We start from the raw sequence: 11,639 nt of genomic DNA, 5'->3' as shown, positions 1-11,639 counted from the left end.
TTTTAATAAATAATAATAAAATAATAAAAATATATTTTAAGAAGAGTATTTTAAAGAGAAATACTTTTTTTTGGAAACTATTTATTGGGCATTAATGATTGAAAAATGTGACATTTCATGTGAGCAATTTCTTCTGCTTGGCATTTCCATCTTGTACTGTTAATAGTAGTTATTCTTGCTTCCTGCTCAAGATACATGACACTGACACATAATATGAATTGTATTTGTGATTCGTTGATGAGAATTACGAGAAGTACATGATTATAGTGGTGTGTATGACATGAATAAGACCTAGAGATTTGCGTGTAGATGACCTAGGATTATGAGAGTTGGGATGGTGAAGTCTTGGTTCATGTTATCGGATGTGTTTGATGTTTATTTACCAGACTCGCACCAGTGGATCGTTTCACTCTGGGGTGGGTCTGAGGAGCAGTGATATGTGGATGTTTATGTATTTTCCAGGCTCGCACCAGTGGATCGTTTCACTCTGGGGTGGGTCTGAGGAGCAGTGACATCGTGATTGTATATCGTGGTTGTTGGTTATTTACCAGGCTCGCATCAGTGGATCGTTTCACTCTGGGGTGGGTCTGAGGAGCAGTGATATGTGGATGTTTATGTATTTTCCAGGCTCGCACCAGTGGATCGTTTCACTCTGGGGTGGGTCTGAGGAGCAGTGATATGTGGATGTTTATGTATTTTCCAGGCTCGCACCAGTGGATCGTTTTACTCTGGGGTGGGTCTGAGGAGCAGTGATATGTGGATGTTTATGTATTTTCCAGGCTCGCACCAGTGGATCGTTTCACTCTGGGGTGGGTCTGAGGAGCAGTGATCGGATGTGTTAATTGTTTATTTTCCAGGATCGCACCAGTGGATCGTTTCACTCTGGGGTGGGTCTGAGGAGTTGGGATATTTGTGATTTGCGATTTGTCAGTTACCCGAGGATATGAATGTTGACTCTGTGTGAGATAGGGACCAGTGAGTTGTGATAGGATGGCTAGTTGTTTTCTTTTCATACATAGATATGGATTAATATTTAATTATCTACAATTTGAGACATATGGTATATACATGAGGGTTTCCTTTTTAGGATTATTTCGTTCGACGTACTACATCTCGAGTTATAGATTTTTAAGTATTAATTCCATCTATTGTATGACCTTGTTGCTTGGATGTTTTTTGATTGCTACCTGCATGATCTTCTTACTTGGTTGATTTTTGGATTCTTCTGATTATTAGTATTCCAGTTGCATGCCTCTAACATTATTACTATCATCACATGTTCTATTTCTATTTCTGTTATAGCATTGACCACGCATATATTATCATTACTGTTATTGTATTGTTCCTGCCTTGGGGATCTTGCCGTGTGTTCCACACGCTGACGTACTCCTATTTTCTGGGTGTACGTCAGATTTAGGAGATGAGCAGCCTCAGTTCGGGATCGTACAGGAGCCAGAAGATTCTTAGCAGGGGTGTCTTGCAGAAGGAGTAGAAGAACCAACTGAAGCGTAGTGATTTTCTTCTGTAGTAGTAGTTGGATATTAAAACTCTTTTACCGCACTTTTCTTTAGTTTGATGATATATTTAGTTATTTTATTTCCTTTTATTATGGACTATGTATTTCTTATTTCCTAGTTGAATTGTTGTTGTAATAAGGGTACGTTTGACCCATATTTTATGTCTGGGATGATTTACCATTGATGATATGTCTATTTTTATTCTGGGTTGTCTTTATATTCTTGCTATGTGTGATCGGGGACCTGTGACTTCGTATTGTACTTATTTCCAGACGCTTAGCGTATTGGATTGAGAAGAAAAGAAAAGAGGAAAAAAAGTAGAGTATATTTCTTCTCAATCTAATACGTCACGGGCTTGTTCACGTTCCGGTTCCCGTGTATTTTGGGAAGCGGGACATGACAGGTTTTTTTGGTGGCCCATGCAGGTCACGGTCCCGAGTCCTCACTAGTAAGAATATGGTAGAAAATTTCGATACATATCATATTTCATCCGTAAGACTACAATTAAGTTCTTATATTATTATTTTAGACTACAATTAATTTCTTATACTATTATCTTAATAACTATGTTTTAGTTCCTATTTTCCAAATATATTATTTGATTTTAACCTTAATTTTCCTTTTGATCCTCGTTCCTTCAGACTCATGGTGGGTACTCGTAGTAATGATAACCCGACTAGTAGCAGTGCCCCGCAGCCCGAAGTGAACCTGAGCCAACTTCTGGCGATGATTCAGGGATTGGCCACGAATCAGCAGCACCTAGCTGGGCAGCTGCAGCGGGAGCCTCAACACCAACCTCCCCTTCGTCCAGAGTCTAGCGTTAGGGAGTTTCGGTATATGCGGCCCCCTTCTTTCTCTGGTGCTGAAGGACCCCTAGCAGCGGAGGAATTCTTGAAGGTCACTAAGACTATTCTCACGGTGACCCGTATTGGCCCTGCTGAATGGGTGGACCTTATGGATATTCAGCTCACCGACACCGCTCGGATTTGGTGGACTGCAGAGAAGGCTCATTTGGAGAGACCGATTTCGTGGGATACCTTCACAGACCGCTTCAACAGGAAGTACTTCCCTCAGTCAGCTCGGGACGAGCTTTTGCGAAGATTTGTGGAGCTCAAGCAAGGAGGGCGAACAGTTGATGAGTACGAGGCCGAGTTTTCTTCCTTGAGTCGATACGCTCCCCACATTGTTATAGACCCTACTATCAGGAGGCATCAGTTCCAGAAGGGCCTGGATAAGTATATCAGGTTTGCTCTAGCTGGTAGAGCACTTGCGACGCATGATGCAGTATTGGATGCAGCACGTGAGATTGAGAGCGTGCAGAAGGAACCTGATGACTCTCACGTGATGTAGAGCAGGACACCAGCAGCTCCGGCCCAGAATGTCGAGCGTCCCCCTCCGAGACAGCAGCAGCAAAACCCGCAGAGGCAGCAGTATTCTCAGCGTCAGCCATTTCATCAGGCTCATCCTTATCAGCACCCTGGAGTGCCGTCTCATGGCCAGTCTTCGGTGAGGTGTTCTTATTGTGGGTATAATGGGCATACCCAGCAGGAATGTCACCGAGCCACCAAAAGGTGGCTCGGTGGCCGAGCCACCAAGGTGGCCGGCCGAGCCACCTTGGTGGCTCACCGAGCCACCTCTTGGTGGCCGGCCGAGCCACCTGGCCGAGCCACGGATCTGGGCTCAGATCTGAGCCAAGATCCGACCTGAAAAGCCTATAAATAGAGGGGGCAGGCTCATTGTTGAGAGGTTGGACTTTTGGAGGTGAAACTCTGCCGGATTGAGAGCTCAACTTTGGAGTTTTCGAAGCTTTGAAGACTCGGACTTCTCAGATCTGGTTCTTGGAGATCATCCACGCCAAATAAGGTAGGAGTTCGAGAGAGATCAGATCTGAGATCTACACGGTTTCCCTCCGGATCAAAACTTGGTTTTTGATCCCGACAAGAGTCTCGATTTCGCTTGGTCGATTTGGATTACTACGGGCTATTATTTCCTTGGTGAAATAATCCCCTCGGCTGTTATTTCCTTTGTGAAATAACACCCGCAATACCGTGTAGATCCGACCGGATCAAGATCGCGCGGTGGTCCACGGATTAACCCCGGCGCAGGCAAAGAATCCACACAAGCGAGAGACCGCAAAACAGGATCTCGCGATTTGTTCGACAAATAAGGAAAGTTGATTGTTCGCGGGGAAAATCGTTTTCATTGAAGTCATTGTTCCTTAAGCAACAGTTTTTCGGTTACAAAAGATCCGGTCTTTTTATAAGATCCGGTTACAATAAAATCAAAGAAAAAAAAGAAAAATTACAACTTTCCTTTTCTCGAACAAATCGCAAGATCCTGTTTTGCGGTCTCTTGCTTGTGTGGGTTCTTCGCCTGCGCCGGGTTAATCCGTGGACCACCGCACGATCTTGATCCGGTCTGATCTACACGGTATAACGGGTGTTATTTCACGAAGAAAATAACAGCCGGGGGTACTATTTCACCAAGGAAATAATAGCCTTTAGTAATCGAAATCGACCAAGCGAAATCGATACTCTTCTCGGGATCAAAAACCAAGTTTTGATCCGGAGGATGACCGTGTGGATCTTGGATCTGATCTCTCTCGAACTCCTGCCTTATTTGACGTGGATGATCGCCAAGAACCAGATCTGAAAAGTCCGAGTCTTCAAAGGCTTCAAAACTCCAAAGTTGAGCTCTCAATCCAGCAGAGTTTCGCCTCAAAAAGTTTCAACCTCCAACAATGTAACGGCACACCCGGCAAGAGCTCGCCAAACGAGCGCCAAGTGGCTTCACCGAGCACCAACGGCGCTCGGTGTCGACCCACTAGGTGCTCGTGGTCGAGCCCACCTTGGTGGCCTCACCAGCCACCTTGTTGTGGCTCGGCGGCCACCGAGACCTTTTGGTGGCTCGGTGGCCGAACCTCTAGGTGGCTCGGCGGCCACCGGAGAGCCACCTTTTAGTTCGGCCGAGCCACCTTAGGTGGCTCGCATTCCACACAGAAGCCCACCAAAAGGCTGGCTCCGGTGGCCGGCACCAAGGTGGCCGGCTGTAGCCACCTCTTGGCGGCTCACCGAGCCACCTCTGTGGTGGTTTCGGTTCGGCCGAGGTCGCACCAGTGGCCGCGGCGAGCCTCGGTCTGAGCACGTATCTGGGCTCAGATCTTACCCGAAATGCGACTGAAAGCCTATAAATTGATGGGGCAGGCTATTGTGAGGTTGGGACTATTGGTTGGTGGCTCAGCCACCGAGCCACCTTTTGGTGGCTCGGTGGTGGCCGAGCCACCTCGGTGGCCGCCGAGCCACCACAAGGTGGCTCGGTGAGCCACCTGAGCGGCTCGGTCTTGGCCGAGCTCTTCCCGGGGTGTGCCGTTTCGTCCGTTTCGCGGTTTATCCGAGCTTCGTTGTTGATCCGATTTGTTAGTAAATCCGCCTTGGAGTTCGAGTCTGTTCCCGATCGTTGTTTGTTGCGGTGGACTCTACGGTTGGATGACTCATTAATTCATCGACCTGTTAGCTTGATTCCGCACGTGAGTGAATGTATTTCGTTGTTTGTGTGCGGTTCGTTAACCTCGTCGCCTCGTTAATCTGCTTCGTCGTGTGTCACTTGGCTTCGGTGTTGTGGTCTAACGATCATGCTTGGATATGTCGCCCGATGGTTCGTTGGTTTGTCGAATCACCATGCCGAGCTGTGTTAAGGGACCTATAAGCAGTTTTATACGCCTACAGATACCCCCTCCAAAGTATTTCAGCCTCATTCTTTTATAGAAGAGTCTGGAATACTTTAGATATGATTGTCCCAACCTTCAGTCGGTGTAACGGGACTTTGGAATGGCTTCTACTCTTGATTCCTTCAATCCTCCAGGCTATTTGGTGCTTTGTCGAATGTCTGCAAGGGTTCCGGTGCTGTATTTATTGTCTGACCGTTGTCGGAATTTTGAACTTGAAGTCAATTCCTGATTTTCTGATTTTTAGCTCCTGTTTGCTGTTTTAACATAGAACCGACCATCGATTGTTGGCATTGAGTCTTCATTCGCAACGCGTTGTCCGGCGTTTGACATAGTTTATACTCGTACGTCAGCTGGAGTCTTGAGAAGTAGTTTATACTCTTATACTTTTTGGAGTGTTGTTGAGTTATCCTTAAGAATATTTTTAGAAAAATACTCTCCAGAAACTTCTCAACAAAAATAGGGAATAGTTTATACTAGTATACATTGGAGTATTAAGAATTAGCTGAACCGTCCTGATAATGACCCAAAAAAGGCAGTAATTAGGCTCAAAAAATCCTCCGACCCTTCCGAATATATGGGAGAGGAATGAATAAATAAGGGACTGAACCGTCGGTCGATTTGAAGTTGTTTCGACACTCGGTTCAGCTCCAATTTGAATTTTGGTTCAAATCTGGTTCAAACTGGTTCAGAACTGGTTCAACCTGGTTCAAGACTGGTTCAGGACTGGTTCAGGACTGGTTCAGGACTGGTTTAGCCTGGTTCAGCCTGGTTTGGTCTGGTTCAGCCAGGTCTGGTCTGGTTCAGCCTGGTCTGGTCTGGTTCAACCTCATTTGAACTGATTTATCCTGGTCTGGTCTGGTTCAACCCGGTCTGGTCCAGTTCAACCTGGTCCAACACTATAAAAGGGGCTCTTTTCTCCTCTCTAGGGCCGGCCACCCCATCTTGTGTAGGGCTTTCTTCTCGGCTTCATGTCCTCGTGAAGGAGTTGTTATCAGACAACGATCCTGAGAAGATCGTCATCTGTATAGAAGTCCGTTCCCTCTTCTCCTTCGTGAATACTATGATTGGCAAACTCTTCCACGGTGGACTTTTCCTTCACCAATTTAAGCCTTTCCTTGATCCCAGAATAAATTTAATAAGGGATGCAGGATATCCGGATTTGGCGAAGGCTATACTTGATGACCTTGATTGCCTGGAGCACGAGCTTCAGATGTTACGTGAGCTCCGGGATGCAGGTGCCTCTTCATTCATTGCTGCCAATTTGGATACTCGCTTACAGACATGGCGCGATACTCGAGTTTTTGCTGAGCTTGAGATTCAGGTGCAGCGGGATCGGGTAGACCGAGTTGAGGCCAATCTTGCTGTTAGATCATCTTCACTTGACGATCTTGACTCTTCTATTGCCTCTTGTGAGACCAAGATAGAACAGTTCCGAAGAGGACTTCGTGAAGAAGAGGAGACTTTGAGTATCCTTCAGATGATGAAGGTACAGGATCAGCAAGCCCACACTGCCTTATCTGAGGAGTTGAAATCCTTGAAGCAGAAGCTGGTCGAGACGGAGGAGATTGCTATGAAGACTTTAGCCTCCACTGAAGAGTCCATCAGAGCTGAGTTGCAGGATGAGCTTAGGCAAGCTTATGATGAGAAGCTGTCTAAGTTTAGTCAGCAGATTTTTAGCCATAGGCTTGATGTATGATTTCATTTCCTGAATATTTTGACTTTTGATCCTCTTAGTGGAACTGGTTTTATCTTTATCTTTATTATAATTCCTCATTCTGTCTGGAATGATTGACCATAATACTCATAAGATTTTTAGCAAACCCTCAGCCTTCAACGGGTTTGATAAGCCTTTACCGACTACCGTTTGAGTCGGGCTAGCATGCGGATTGTCTAAATCCGTTCCGCATGTAACGTTGTGCTAAGAGAGTGAATTCTCTGAGACTTTGTGCTATGATGTCGAATACATAGGCTTCGCCATTGTTACGGGAATAGGCTACCCGGCGACACGTGTTAGGTGTTGACTTTAGGATTTTTGGCTAACCCCCAGCCTTCAACGGGTTTGATAAGCCTTTACCGATTACCGTTTGAGTCGGGCTAGAATGCGGATTGTCTAAATCCGTTCCGCATGTGACGTTGTGCGAACGGAATGAACTCCCTTAGACTCGCTGCTATGACTTCGAATACGTAGACTTCGCCATTGTTACGGGAATAGGCTACCCGGCAACGTGTATTAGACGCAGACTTATCCCTACTTAGGCTTCGGGATAAAAGTCCCCAGAATCGAACTCTGGTGTCTTTTTCTACGGAGAAAGACTAAACCGGCGACGCGTGTTAGGCGTCGGCATATCCTTTCTTAGGATTCAGGATGAAATTCCCCATGCGTGTAAAGCATGGATTTTGGTGTTATTAATAACAACTTGCCACAATGCTGAATATGTGGACGGGTGTTCTTTTTAACGGTTAAGAACTAACCGGCAGCGCAGGTTAAGTGCAGACTTATCCCTGCTTAGGTTTCAGGATAGAATACCCCAGAATCGAACTCTGGTGTCTTTTTCTACGGAGAAAGACAAAACCGGCAGCGCGTGTTAGGCGCAGACTTATTCCTGCTTAGGATTCGTGATAAACTTCCTAGGATGAATCCTAGATTGACAAATTCTTGGAAAAGGTTGGTGCGGGAAAGGAAGAATGGAAAGGAAGAATTTTATATTCTATTTCCCGGTCTTCTTTTAGGGTGAAGGCGAACCCGAATACAAGGAAAGAAGAATTTTATATTCTATTCCTTGATTCTGGAAAGGAAGAATTTTATATTCTATTTCCAGTACAAAAGAAACTAGAAGTGGGATCTCCACTCCGAGAATCTGGAAAATCTAGATAAACTTACCTTTTATAGGATTGGTTATCTAATCTGAAGATGAGTTTTTTCGTTTATCGAAGTGAAATTTCAACTTTGGTTATAACCATGAGAAGGCTTAACCAAAGAGAAAAAGAAGGGAGTTCTTTCGTTTATCGAAAGGGGACTCTGAACTGAAAGTGGACATCTTGTTCATAAAAAGAGTCAAGAGGGGAATTTGCTGGTGGTTTGTGCCAGAAAGACATTTTTGGTGGACTCACTGTCAATGTAAATTGATCAGTGAGGGATTTTGATGGTGAAAATGATTTTGGGTTATCCTCTAAAATATTAAGTGTAATATTCTTCAAGGAACTTCCTGTTAAATAGGTTATTCTGAATGTACTAGGGATAGTACTTTTTTCAGGAACTTCCCATTTATTGGCATTAATTGCCTGGCGCCCTCTTGAGTAATCAGGCGATATGCGCCGTTTGAGTAGACTGTGTCTATCACAAACGGTCCTTCCCATTTGGGTTTAAATTTACCTTTCTTCTTGGAGTTGAGGATTATCGGTTGGCGACCAGCGAGGATCAGATCTCCTTCCTTGAAGCTTCTCTGTCGGACTCTTTTGTTAAAAGCCCTAGATATTCTGGCTTGATAAAACTCAATGTGTTGTTGAGCTTTCAGGCGCTTTTCATCCAACATTTTGAGTTCTTCGAGACGTTTCTGATGTTGTTCTTCTGTTGTCATCCCAGTTGCGAGAGCGATCCGAAGGGATGGGATTTGGATTTCTAGTGGTAGCACAGCTTCACATCCATATACCAACAAATATGGGGTAGCTCCTGTAGGTGTGTGTATGGTGGTACGATAAGCCCAGAGTGCTTCACCGAGTTTATCATCCCAGTCTCGTTTGTTGGTCTTCACGAGCTTTGATAGGATCTTAATGATCGTCTTGTTGACGAAACATCTTGAATTTTGAACTTGTCACAAAACCTGACGAAGGCGTTGCTTATGAACTGTGGACCGTTGTCATGAATGATCCGTCTTGGCACGCCGTGTCGGTATAGATGAAATTGATGACGTTGTTCGTCTTCACTTCTCTAAGCGGAATCGCTTCAGCCCACTTTGAGAAATAATCTGTGATCGCGAGGATGAATCGATCATCTTTGACTGAAGGGGGAAAAATAGGACCGACAATGTCCATACCTCATGTCTCGAACGGCCAAGATGTGGTTGACGTGTGTAAACGCTCCGGTGGTTGGTGCATATAATTTGCATGTACTTGACAGGCATGACATTCTCGGGCGTATTCAATTGCATCACGAACTATTGTTGGCCAAAAATATCCCATTCTCCTGATGTGATCATACAGTTTGGGACCGGGCTGATGTGCACCACATTCTCCTTCGTGTGCTTCCTTAAGAACTTCTTCTGCTTCTTTGTTCGAAAGGCATCGGAGTAACAAACCATCGTACCCTCTACGGTATAATGTATGGGTCTCGGTATTATAGAAGAATCTTGGTGCTCTTCGGCGGATTGATTCCCTTTCTTTTACATCCTCTGGCAAAATACCATATTGGACGTAGTCAATGATAGGAAAACGCCAATCTCGGGACTCAGACCCAATTTGAGTTGAATTCACCTCCTTGGCGCTTATGTTTCTATCATCTTCCTCTTTAATATCCATATCGTATATGAGTATGCAGAGTTGATGCGTCCTTACTGTGACTAACAGTTCAGTTTCGGGAGGCTGCGCAAGTGATACCGCTAGTGCTGTCAGTGCATCCGCATAAGCGTTCTGGAGACGAGGGATGTATTCAATAAAGAATTCTTCAAAAGAATTTGCCATTTTGATGGCCTCCTGGTGGTATGGGATCAGGTCTAGGTTCCTGACTTCATACTCTCCGCGCACTTTGTTGACTATCATTTGAGAATCCCCAAAAGCTTTGAGATATTCGACCCCCAGCTCCTTGGCGAAACTGAGTCCAATGAGAAGCGCATTGTACTCGGCTACGTTATTGGAACAGGGACTAGTCAGTTAATAAGCCCGAAGCATCACATGCATCCCCGGGGAAACTAAAACAACTCCAACTCCGGAGGAGACTGTAGAACATCCGGGGGTTATTGCCCTATTAACTGCCCTCGAAGCACCATCGAAGTATAATTGCCATACTTGTTGGTGCGATGTAGTGTTAACCTCGTGGGTTTCATCCGGCAAGTCATCATATACTTCTGCCGTATCCGTTGTCGGATTTGCCGCCAAAAGATCACAAATCGCTTGTCCTTTGATCGACTTCTGTTGTTTGAAGTGCAAGTCATATTGGGACAAGAGAAGGGCCCACTTCGCTAACCGCCAATTCATAGAGGCCGGTTGCGTCATAAATACCCGTACTGGATTCACGTTGGAAATGACGTAAATCGTCTGTCCAACCAGGTTATGCCGCATCTTTTGCACTGCGAATACCAATGCGAGGCATTCTTTCTCAATCATCGGATATCGAGACTCGGCGCCTACCAAGGTCCGACTTAGGTAATAGACTGCCTGTTCGTGACCATTATCATCGTCTTGTGCTAGTAAGGCACTTATCGAGTGGTTCATCGCCTTGAGATAAATCAAGAACGGTCTACCTGATTTTGGTGCAACGAGAACAGGATGATTCGTCAGATATGTTTTGATATATTCGAATGCTTTTTGGCAGGCGTCGTCCCAGATAAATGACACACCTTTCTTGTTTAGCTTAGAGAATGGTTGGCACTTCCTAGAAAGATTTGAGATGAACCGCCGGATGTAAGCTAAACGCCCTTGCAATCCTCTGAGTTCTCTCAGATTTCTAGGGGGTTGCAGTTTATGTATCGCCTTCACCTTATCAGGATCGATATGTATACCTTTAGTGGTGACGACGAATCCAAGGAATTTTCCGCTGGACATTCCAAGGAAGGATTTAGTGGGGTTCATCTTCAATTGATGACTCCTCATGAGATCGAACATCGTCTTCAAATCCTTGATGTGATCTTCCTTGTTGCGGCTTTTCACAACCAAATCATCAACGTAGCATTCGACTGTTTTCCTGAGATGTTCTTGGAAAATCTTAGTCATCGCTCGCTGGTATGTGGCACCGGCATTCTTAAAGGCATCACCGTGTAGCAAAAGACACCAAGGGGCGTTCTGAACGCTGTATGCTTCTCGTCATCTGGGTGCATCTTGATTTGGTTATATCCTGAAAACCCATCCATGAAAGACATTCTCTCAAATCCGCATGTATTGTCGATAATGACATCTGTGATGGGGAGAGGAAAGTCGTCTTTTGGACATGCCGTATTCAGATCTCTGAAGTCGATGCAAATCCTGATTTTACCGTTCTTCTTCATGACTGGAACAATATTGGCTAGCCAATCTGGATGTTGCTCTTCTCGGATAAATCCTAACCCGCACGTATTGTCGATAATGACATCTGTGATGGGGAGAGGAAAGTCGTCTTTTGGACATGCCGTATTCAGATCTCTGAAGTCGATGCAAATCCTGATTTTACCGTTCTTCTTCATGACTGGAACAATATTGGCTAGCCA

This window comes from Asparagus officinalis, chromosome 8 (assembly GCF_001876935.1).
Source record: "Asparagus officinalis chromosome 8, Aspof.V1, whole genome shotgun sequence".
NCBI classification, from domain to species: Eukaryota; Viridiplantae; Streptophyta; class Magnoliopsida; order Asparagales; family Asparagaceae; genus Asparagus; species Asparagus officinalis.
Note: the sequence above shows the minus strand (reverse complement) of the source record.